The 9,031-nt window shown below is 35.7% G+C and overlaps 1 long non-coding RNA gene across 2 annotated transcripts; it reads left to right on the plus strand.

Annotated features, from left to right (window-relative positions):
* The first annotated feature begins 6,543 nt into the window (after positions 1-6,543).
* LOC107959986 (uncharacterized) lies at positions 6,544-7,881 on the plus strand. 2 transcript variants are annotated; one of them, XR_005926803.1, is made up of 3 exons: positions 6,570-7,215; positions 7,368-7,430; positions 7,513-7,881. It is a non-coding gene; the product is annotated as an uncharacterized lncRNA (long non-coding RNA). The 2 variants fall into 2 exon arrangements; XR_001701047.2 differs by having other exon boundaries at positions 6,544-7,215; positions 7,368-7,881.
* Positions 7,882-9,031: the final 1,150 nt, after the last annotated feature.

A 9,031-nucleotide genomic window follows, 5' to 3' on the forward strand; every position in this document is an offset into this window, starting at 1 on the left:
CAGGCTCGAACACGGCCTAAAATAATCATACATGGGCATGTCCCTGCCGAGCCCAAGTTGATTCCAATTCGGAAGAGGCCACTTTTGAGGGCTCATAGGCATTACAAAGCCTATAAATACACCCTAGAAGAGGAAAAAGAGGAGACAGAGAATGGGGAGTAAGGAATTACTCCAAGGAAGCCGATTGATTCATCTCAGAAGCCGGATTCATCATCAAGACTGAAGATCTCTCATCAATTTCCCCTTCAGGAGTTTTGGGTTTTCTTTATGTTTTGTATTCTTTATTATTCTGAGATGTTTTCTTATTTAGTTATGAACTAAAACCCTTAAATACCTAAGGGGAATGAAACTTAAGACGAATCTTATTATTATTTTCTGAATTGTTAATAAATATTTAACTTATTCTTAATCATGTGTTCTTAATCTTGTTTTGATATCCCAGGATACTGATTCAAGATAAGCTTTTATTGATAGGAGAAATAGACCCTGTTTAAGAGTACATTTGTCATAATTAAGTGGAGTTGATTGCGCGCCTAGACATAGGGTGATAAGATTTTGCCAGATTAGGGTGAAACCTAATAAGGGGATCCATCGATCGAGTTAATGCAACCCTAGGGTGTTAATTAGAGAAAGGTCTCAATTATTCAATCTAGGGATTAGACATTATTAGTCTTGAATAGGGATAATAACATAACTTAGGGATCTCTACGGAACAAGTTAAATGAATAAATCGTTTGATTCGGAGCCAGAATAACAAGCGCAGTCTAGGTGGATTTTTCCTTAGGTTTTGTCTTAATTCAATCGATTTTCCCAAAAGTAATTCCCCAATTCTATTCTCTGTGAGTTCTTAGTTTAGATAATTAGTTAGTTAAAACAAAACCTCTTTATTCCTAGGTTAGATAATAAAAAGACAATCATTACTAGTCCTTTTAGTTCCTTTGGGTTCGACAATCCGGTCTTGCTAAAACTATACTACTGTTCGATAGGTACACTTGCCTACATCACGATAATAGTTAGTTTCAAGAACGATTAATTATAAATATTTAAAACCTATCACAAAATCACGTGATCAACGATGCTCTTACGATCTTCCAACCTTCACGAGCTTCCGAGCACTATAAAATAAGGAAAGAATAAAAGGAGTAAGCATTACATGCTTAGTAAGTTCGTATAATAGAAAAAACCTACCAATCTTGTTTATTAAAATCTAGGCATACAATGTTATGTTTCCATCCATTTGGCTAAATAGCCTAATCACATACATTCCATCAAACATGTTAGTCACCAAACTATTCATATAAATCAAGTAACACAGATAAGCTCATTAAGCAATATTAGTTCAAGTCATTATCGATTTATCTCAAAGTTCTTGTGCCATGTCTAGAGTTTTATGTCCATTGAATCATTGGATTCCAATGAATGCTCAAGTAGTACACTCGAAGTGTATGATTCAACAATTCATCACTTGTTTATTCAGATATACCCCTTAGGATACTTAACCAAGAAACACTCTCTCGAGTCACATTTCATTTAATAGGATTACCAGTCCAAGCTAAATCCTTTATATAGTATATGCTCAAAGGCTCGATTAGGATTACCAGTCCAGGCTAAACCCTAATCTAAACGCATACTCGAGAGGCATTATATTAGGATTATCCATCTTGGCTAAATGCTTTATATGACAAGGTCATTGGGATTACTCTTCTGAGCTAAATCCCGTCTGCAACAAATGCAGGACCCTACTTGTTTCAAGAAAGCGCACACAATCATCTGAATTCAACATCTAATCAGGACTAACCCCTTTATCACCATTTCAAGCTTATTTTCATTTTTCATCATAGCATACAAGTAAAGCACATCAACATTAATCACTAAAGCACATCAACATTAATCACATTACATGCAACGCAACAATTAATTAACATAATCACATGTTCGATTAAGTTACATGAACTTACCTTGACACTTGTTCGCGTAAAAATCTACTAATCTAAAATCATTTCTTTTCCTCGATCTAACCTCGAATTGATGTTGTCTAGATCTATATAAATGAATTTAACATCAATTTCACACATTTCATATCTAAATGGACTCAATTTACGTTCTAAGAAAAATTACCATTTTGCCCCTAACTTTTTCATAAATTCTGATTTTGTCCCTAGGCCAGGAAAATAAAACTTGTAAAAATTACTCCCTATTCCAAGCCTAACCAAAACCCCATTACAATTTTTCTAGCCCATGTACTCATAAAATTTTAGAATTTTTCATCAAATTTTACAACTTTTCATTTTAGTCTTTAAATCATGTTTTCATCAAAAATCACTTTGTAAAAGTTGTTTATCTATCAATAATCTTTCATTTTCTACCATAAATTTCTAATTTCCAGCATAATACATCTATGACCCATTTTCATACTTTGATAACTTTTCAAATTAATCCCTCAAATAGAGAGATTAAACTATCCCGATTTCAAAAATACCAAAATTACTAAAAACGGGACAAAAGAACTTACCCAATTAGGCCTTAAAAGTTTTTCTTCTCTCTCCTAGGGTTTCCACGTCTTTTTAGGTTGAATATGATGAAAATAAGATGATATAATTTATTTTCATCTTGTAATTAATTAAGTATTTTGGTATTTCTAATTTAGTCCCTTGTCTTTTTCTATAATTCCATCGATGAGTCACCAAGAAAAATCTACATACTTTTCTTAAGGGTATAATTACCATATAAGGACCTCTAGTTTTGAATTCCATAGCTATTTGATCTTCATAGCCACTAGAATTTTTTCATTTTATGTGATTTAGTCCTTCTTGCCATTAAACACTTAATCGATAAAATTTTCATATCAAAATTTCATACGTCATTTCTAACATTTTATGGGCCATATGATAAAATAAAAATAAAATATATTTTGGGTCAGATTTGTGGTCCCAAAACTACTGTTTCGATTTCACTGAAAAATGGGTTGTTGCAAAAGCGCTATCCTGTAGTAATGGTAAAAGAAGTTCGCAGGCTTCTCTAAGCACCCCGACAATATCATCCCTAACTGGTCCCAGGAGTCGTAAGGCCAAGTGCCCCTCACTGGTCGCCCATCAATTGACTGAGCGACCTCCTGGTTGTTACCAGGCCTCCAACCATTCGGACTGAGATCCTTTAGACTGAATTTGAAGACATTCCTGACAATCAGAACCTTCTCCAGAGCAGTATGCGACCAACGCACAACCTTTGAAATTGCGCAACAACCTCATCAATGGAAAGGCTCCTCTAAAAGGCGCATATGTCTTTGCTAGAGGAGGACCACCTAGTTGGGAACCCAAAGCCTTCGCCTAGTAGGCTCCGAACTTGGATATACTTCCCCCGCTTCAAGCGAAGATTCTTGTACTGATTTCTGATAATTGTTTCTGCCTTTCGATGAGGGGAAAAATAGTAGAAACCTACGAATCCCTATGTCAGTCCCTTTTAGCTGATACAAATGTTGGAAGTCAGGGAGCATAAGGACCTCACTGTGCTGGCAGCTGTGAAGAAAGTACGCCATGCAAGCCAACTTCCAGACCGTGTAATGGAAGGATAAAGTTATCCTTTGTTGCCTCACATATGCGGTGCAACCCTGAGGGAATGGAAAACTCATAAGCGAAGTAGGGAAGTTGGATTCCCCTTATGGCCAGAGCCTGCTTCATCTCTTCTAGCGTGGTGGTGTAAGCATAGGGTTTTTGATACGAGTAGTTCGGCCCAATTCAAAGGCCATAATAGAGATAAGTCTTTCTAAGTACTCAAGCAGATCAATGACAACGCCTATCAAATAGATTTGCTTGGTGAGTATGATATAAGTTCCACTTTTAATATTGCTGATTTGTCTCCCTTTGATGTTTCAGATTCGAGGACAAATATCTTTGAGGAAGAAGGGAAAGATGTGATTCTCAAGACCCAAAATAAGGCTCATGAACATGATGGGCTCAAATTTTCTCAAGGCCCAATAATAAGGTCAAAGGCTAAGCAAATCTGAGCAAGATTGAACGAGACCATCCAAGATTTTGTTACCAAGGCCCTAGATATGCACACTACTGAAAAAGAAAATCAAGATTCAATTTCTTGTATTTAAGAATATCAAGAAATCAAATATTGGTCCAATTTTTCTGTTTTAGACAATTTCAACAATCAAGAAAATCAAGATTTCAAATCTTGGAAATCTTGGTCCAAGAAACCAAATCTTACAGACAAGGCACATTGGATTTCATGTATGAGCTTGAACGAGCCAATTTTGAGAGCAAATGAATCACAAGACCAAGTTCTTAAAAAAATGGCACATTAAGATGTCTACAAGCCCATCCTAACGTTTGGAAAGTAATTTAATTGAATATCAGGCCAAATTATCAAAGTGATCTAAATTGTAAATATTTAAACTATAAGTCAAATTTTATTTTAATAGGTGGATCATCATGTTAGAATTCAGCCTACGGAGCCCATTTTATTATTTAGCTGAATTCCCATTAAAAGTCCACACTTAGAAATTTTTTTTTATTTGATTAGCTGTCATGTTAATTATTCAATTAGGGTTAGGAAAACTTATTTTGGGGGCCTATAAGTAGCATGGACATTCACCCTTATATACATACAATTGATTTATGTTTTTTTTGAGTTAATAATAATTCTCTTTGAGTTTTTCTTCAAGAATTGCTCTTAAGTTTCTTTTAGAAGCTATTTTAACAATCTTTCAGGTTGTGAAAATCATGTTCAAGCTCTTTCTTGCCAATATCTCTTTCTTAGAGGGGGATTAAAGCCATTAAAAGGAGTTGTGGATTCTTAATGTTTCCAAGGCTTCTTATGACATCATTTTCTCTTTTCTATCATTAATTTATCGTTTCTTGCTTATTTAAGTTAGTTCTTGCTGTTTTGGCTTGTTGATTTTTTTTATTTTCATTCTAGGTTAAAGTTGCTTCAAGGAAGACGTTCTCTTATCTTGTTCCATCAAGAAATACATGAAAATTAGGAGTTTTAATATTTTCTTATTGTTTCAAGCATTCTTATACAAAACAGTTTGCTTTTGTCTTTAAAATCACTTCTAACAAATTTGTTTGTGTTTTGTTTTGCTAGATCTGGCTAGGGCATTTTCTTGAGGTCCAAGGATGGTTTCTTTCTATCCATGAAACCCTAATTCATTCTCTTTTGCACTATTTACTAGTCGATTCATCTTTCTTTTGTTTAAATTTCATTTGACCCTCCTCTGTGACAACCAATCTGTTTTTGTTGTTTCTTGTTTCAGTTTACGTTCGTCTAGAGATATAGGATAAATTCGCGACTTTGAAAAACTTGACGATCTACTTTCACATTCATCCATATAATTCTTTATCAGTTTTTCAATCATGATGATTGGAATCTGACGAGCCGAGACAATCTAGCTGTGAGCTCCTCTCATTCTTACTATATTTCGAATAAAAAAAGAAATAAAACATGTATAGAAGTTAAGAAATAGAAAAATTTGTGAGAATTACCTCGATTCTGATTTGTAGAAAAGTCAAACAATGAAGAAAACTAAAACCCTGACTATCTCCTTTTAAAGGGAGACCCCTAAAACCATTCGGATAACCAAAAATGATCCAACGACTAAGATGAGAGCAAAGAAAAATGATTTGTGTTTCAACGGTAGGATGTGCACGTCCAATGTCTGGATTCACACGTGGAAAGGCAGCTATCAAACATTATGGCCCCACGGCGTGCCTAACAAGTTGTGCCTGAAATAGACTTAAGGCCTACCACTTTATAACGTCCCTTAGGCCCACTAAAGGGGGGACTGGATTGTTAGAATTTGGGAACCGATAGCCCAAGTGACTGATAGGATCTGGACCTTCAACCCAAATAAGAATGCTCTCTTATAAGTATAGTCAGTTGAGGATCTCGCAGGAATGCAAGATGTTGGCAAAGATAGCTTACGCGAGAAGCCCGCGAGGGGAGGTCGCGTAAGCCTTGCAGGAATGAGGTCATAAGAGGAAAGCTAGAGTAAGTATTGCAGGGACGAGATCACGAGCATGTCTGTGAAGAGGACCCCCTCTCGTGATTGGTAGGTGTGAGGTTCGCTAGGAGAGTAAGTCTCAGGGTCAGAAAAGATCGCTTGCTCCACATGCAAGCATCCAATAAGCCAAAGGAGGCCCAGAGAATGCCAACACCAGGGATGGGGAATGTTAATACCCTTGGCCCACAAACTGAGACAAAACAATGAGCCTTATTGTGAGTTATAATAATAGCATTAGGAATGTGTATAAACACTCTCTGTGTTTCCCTTAATACAACACGAAAATAATTAATATTACTCAACAACTTGTAATAAAAACTTTATTATATATTGATTTTTTTCATTTTGGTTTCAATTTTTTTAAATATGAAAAGGTTATAAATTTTTTTGAAGCTAATAATCAGATTGGGCTTTTATATAAAGATAAACAGAAATAAAACACATAGTCTAAACTAAATAGAACAAAACATGAGAGAGGACCCAAAATTTAAACTGGCCCGGGTAAGAAAAATATCCTAAAACTAAAATAAAAAATAATACTCTAGAATATCATTATTATCACCGCCATTTTGCCCAATCAGAGAACTCTGACGCCTATTATTCTATCATTTTTTTCATTTCTTTCTTAATGGCGTTTTCAATTTTCAAGGAAAGCTTTTATCACCAAAAAACTATTGATTTGATAATTTAGAAACTATCCTCTCTTTCTCTCCATCTCCTTTCATCTTCAATTTGGTTCTCTCACGCTATCAGTTTCCTTCTGATTTTCAGCATATCTAGGGACGCTTTCTACCAGGTACACCTCCTCCTTCTTCTTTAATGATTCTGTTGCTAGTATATGAGCTAAACCATTTGTTGATCTTGGGGTATATTCAAACCTTAAATTTCTATATCTAGACGTTAATTGTTGAATATCATGTATATATGCCCCTACCTGCGATTTATCATGCCTGTTTGTCTTCATTTTTTGATTATTGATAATGAGTCACCTTCAATTATAATTTTCGGCCATTGCATGTCGATTCCTATTTGGGCTGCTTTACGGCAAGCGAGCGCTTCAGCAGCGAAGGTGGAGGACACTCCGTGATGAATTTCTGAGCAAGATAGGAGGACGAACCCTTCACTGTTTCTGACCACAATCCCCGAAGCCCATTGAAGATGTCACTCATCATATGCTCTATCGAAGTTTATTTTCAGTGACAGACCAGGTGGGTATTTCCATTTTTTTACTTCCTTTGAAATTTTGGGAATTCTTTTTTCAACACCGTTTAGTTCTTTAATATAACTGTGTACAAAACTTGCTATCTCCTGACCATTTTTTCTTATCTTGTTATGTATTCGAGCGTTTCTATCTCCCCAGATAGCCCATAGCTCACAACAAAATAGTTTACGTTGAGAGGGAGGATAGTGAGTGAAGACCTAGGTGAGCCACTGTAAAAACTCTAAACTAGGTTCATGTATAAAATTCAGGATTGATAATGCTCTCCAAACTGACACTGAAACAGGGCATTCACGGAAGAGGTGATCCATAGTTTCTACTCCTTCTCCACATTAGGGGCATGTTGAACTGTTTGCTAGCTTCCTGTGTTGCATATTAACCCGTGTAGGCAAATAATTCCATGAAATTTTCCAAGTTGTAATCTTAATTTTTGTAGGTAGATTTAGAAGCCATAGTTTTTTTTTGTAAAAATCTCTGTAGTCGGTTTGTAAAGTATAAGCTCTAGGATCAGAAATTTGTAGTAGTTTATAGGTATTACGAATCGAGTATTCTCCTGAAGGTTCACCGCTCCACGCTAAGAAATCATCATGAGGTTCTTTCGTCAAAGGGATACGGAGTATCTTTTCTACTTTTTCTTCCGGAAAAGTATTGACAATCATCTCTCTTTTCCATTTCCTTTCATTATTGTTAATTAACTCAGTAACTTAATAATCTCACGTATTAAAAGTAGCTGAAGATAATCTGAAATTTCTTGCATCTAGAATCCAAGCGTCATTAATAACTGAAATGTTCGTACCCGTACCCACCTTCCAGCAAAGTCCTTCTGCCAAAATACACTTCGTCGTCCATATACTTCTCCATTCATAAGAACTTTTATTCCCCAAACATGAATTTAAGAAATCAACATTTGGGAAATATTTCACATTAAGTACTTGCGCTACTAAAGATTTTGGGTTATTTAAAATCATATTAAACTGAGTCATACTCCTGAAGCCCATTCCTCCTCCTCCTTTAGGACGGCACATATGTTTCCACTGGCACCAATATATTCCCATTTTCCTATAGCCTTTTTGCCTCCAAAATTTAGCAAAAATGTTTTCAAGCTCCCCACATAATGAATTCAGTAGAAGAAAACAAGACATAGTATAGATTGGTATTGCCTAGAGCACTGATTTGATAAAGACCTCTTTTCCCCCTTGTGATAGTAACCTAGTACTCCATCCTTCAATTCAAAAAGAGGCCCTTTCTTTTAAATTTTGAAAAGCCTATTTTTTTCCTCTGTCGACTACATTAGGGAGCCCCAAGTACTTTTCCAGATATTTTGAACTTCTTACACCTAGCAATGTCGAGATTTCTTCTTTTATGTCTTCTGTTGTATTCCAGCTATAAAAAATCGTTGATTTATTAAAGTTCATACATTGGCCTGAACATCTTTTGTATTCTTTCAGTGTTCCTTTCAATATCATCACTCCCCTATTTGTTGTTTCACCAAACAAAATACAATCGTCTGCGAATAATAAATGTGATATCTCTGGTCCTCTTCTGCTTGCCTTTGCGCCTTTTAACAAACCCTCTCCCATTGCCAATCTCATCAACGATGGAAGTCCCTCACTACATATAACAAAAAAAAATAGACTAAGAGGGTTGCCTTGTCGAAGCCCCCTAACAGGTTGAAAAATGCTTCCCCTTCTAATAATGTTTACTGCATAAAAAGCTGTGGTAATGCATTTCATAATTAGTGCCACCCATTCCCTTACAAATCCCATCCGTAGCATTACTTCATTTAAAAAACCCCATTCGACTGT

The sequence above is a fragment of the Gossypium hirsutum genome, chromosome A05 (assembly GCF_007990345.1).
Source record: "Gossypium hirsutum isolate 1008001.06 chromosome A05, Gossypium_hirsutum_v2.1, whole genome shotgun sequence".
Taxonomy (NCBI): domain Eukaryota; kingdom Viridiplantae; phylum Streptophyta; class Magnoliopsida; order Malvales; family Malvaceae; genus Gossypium; species Gossypium hirsutum.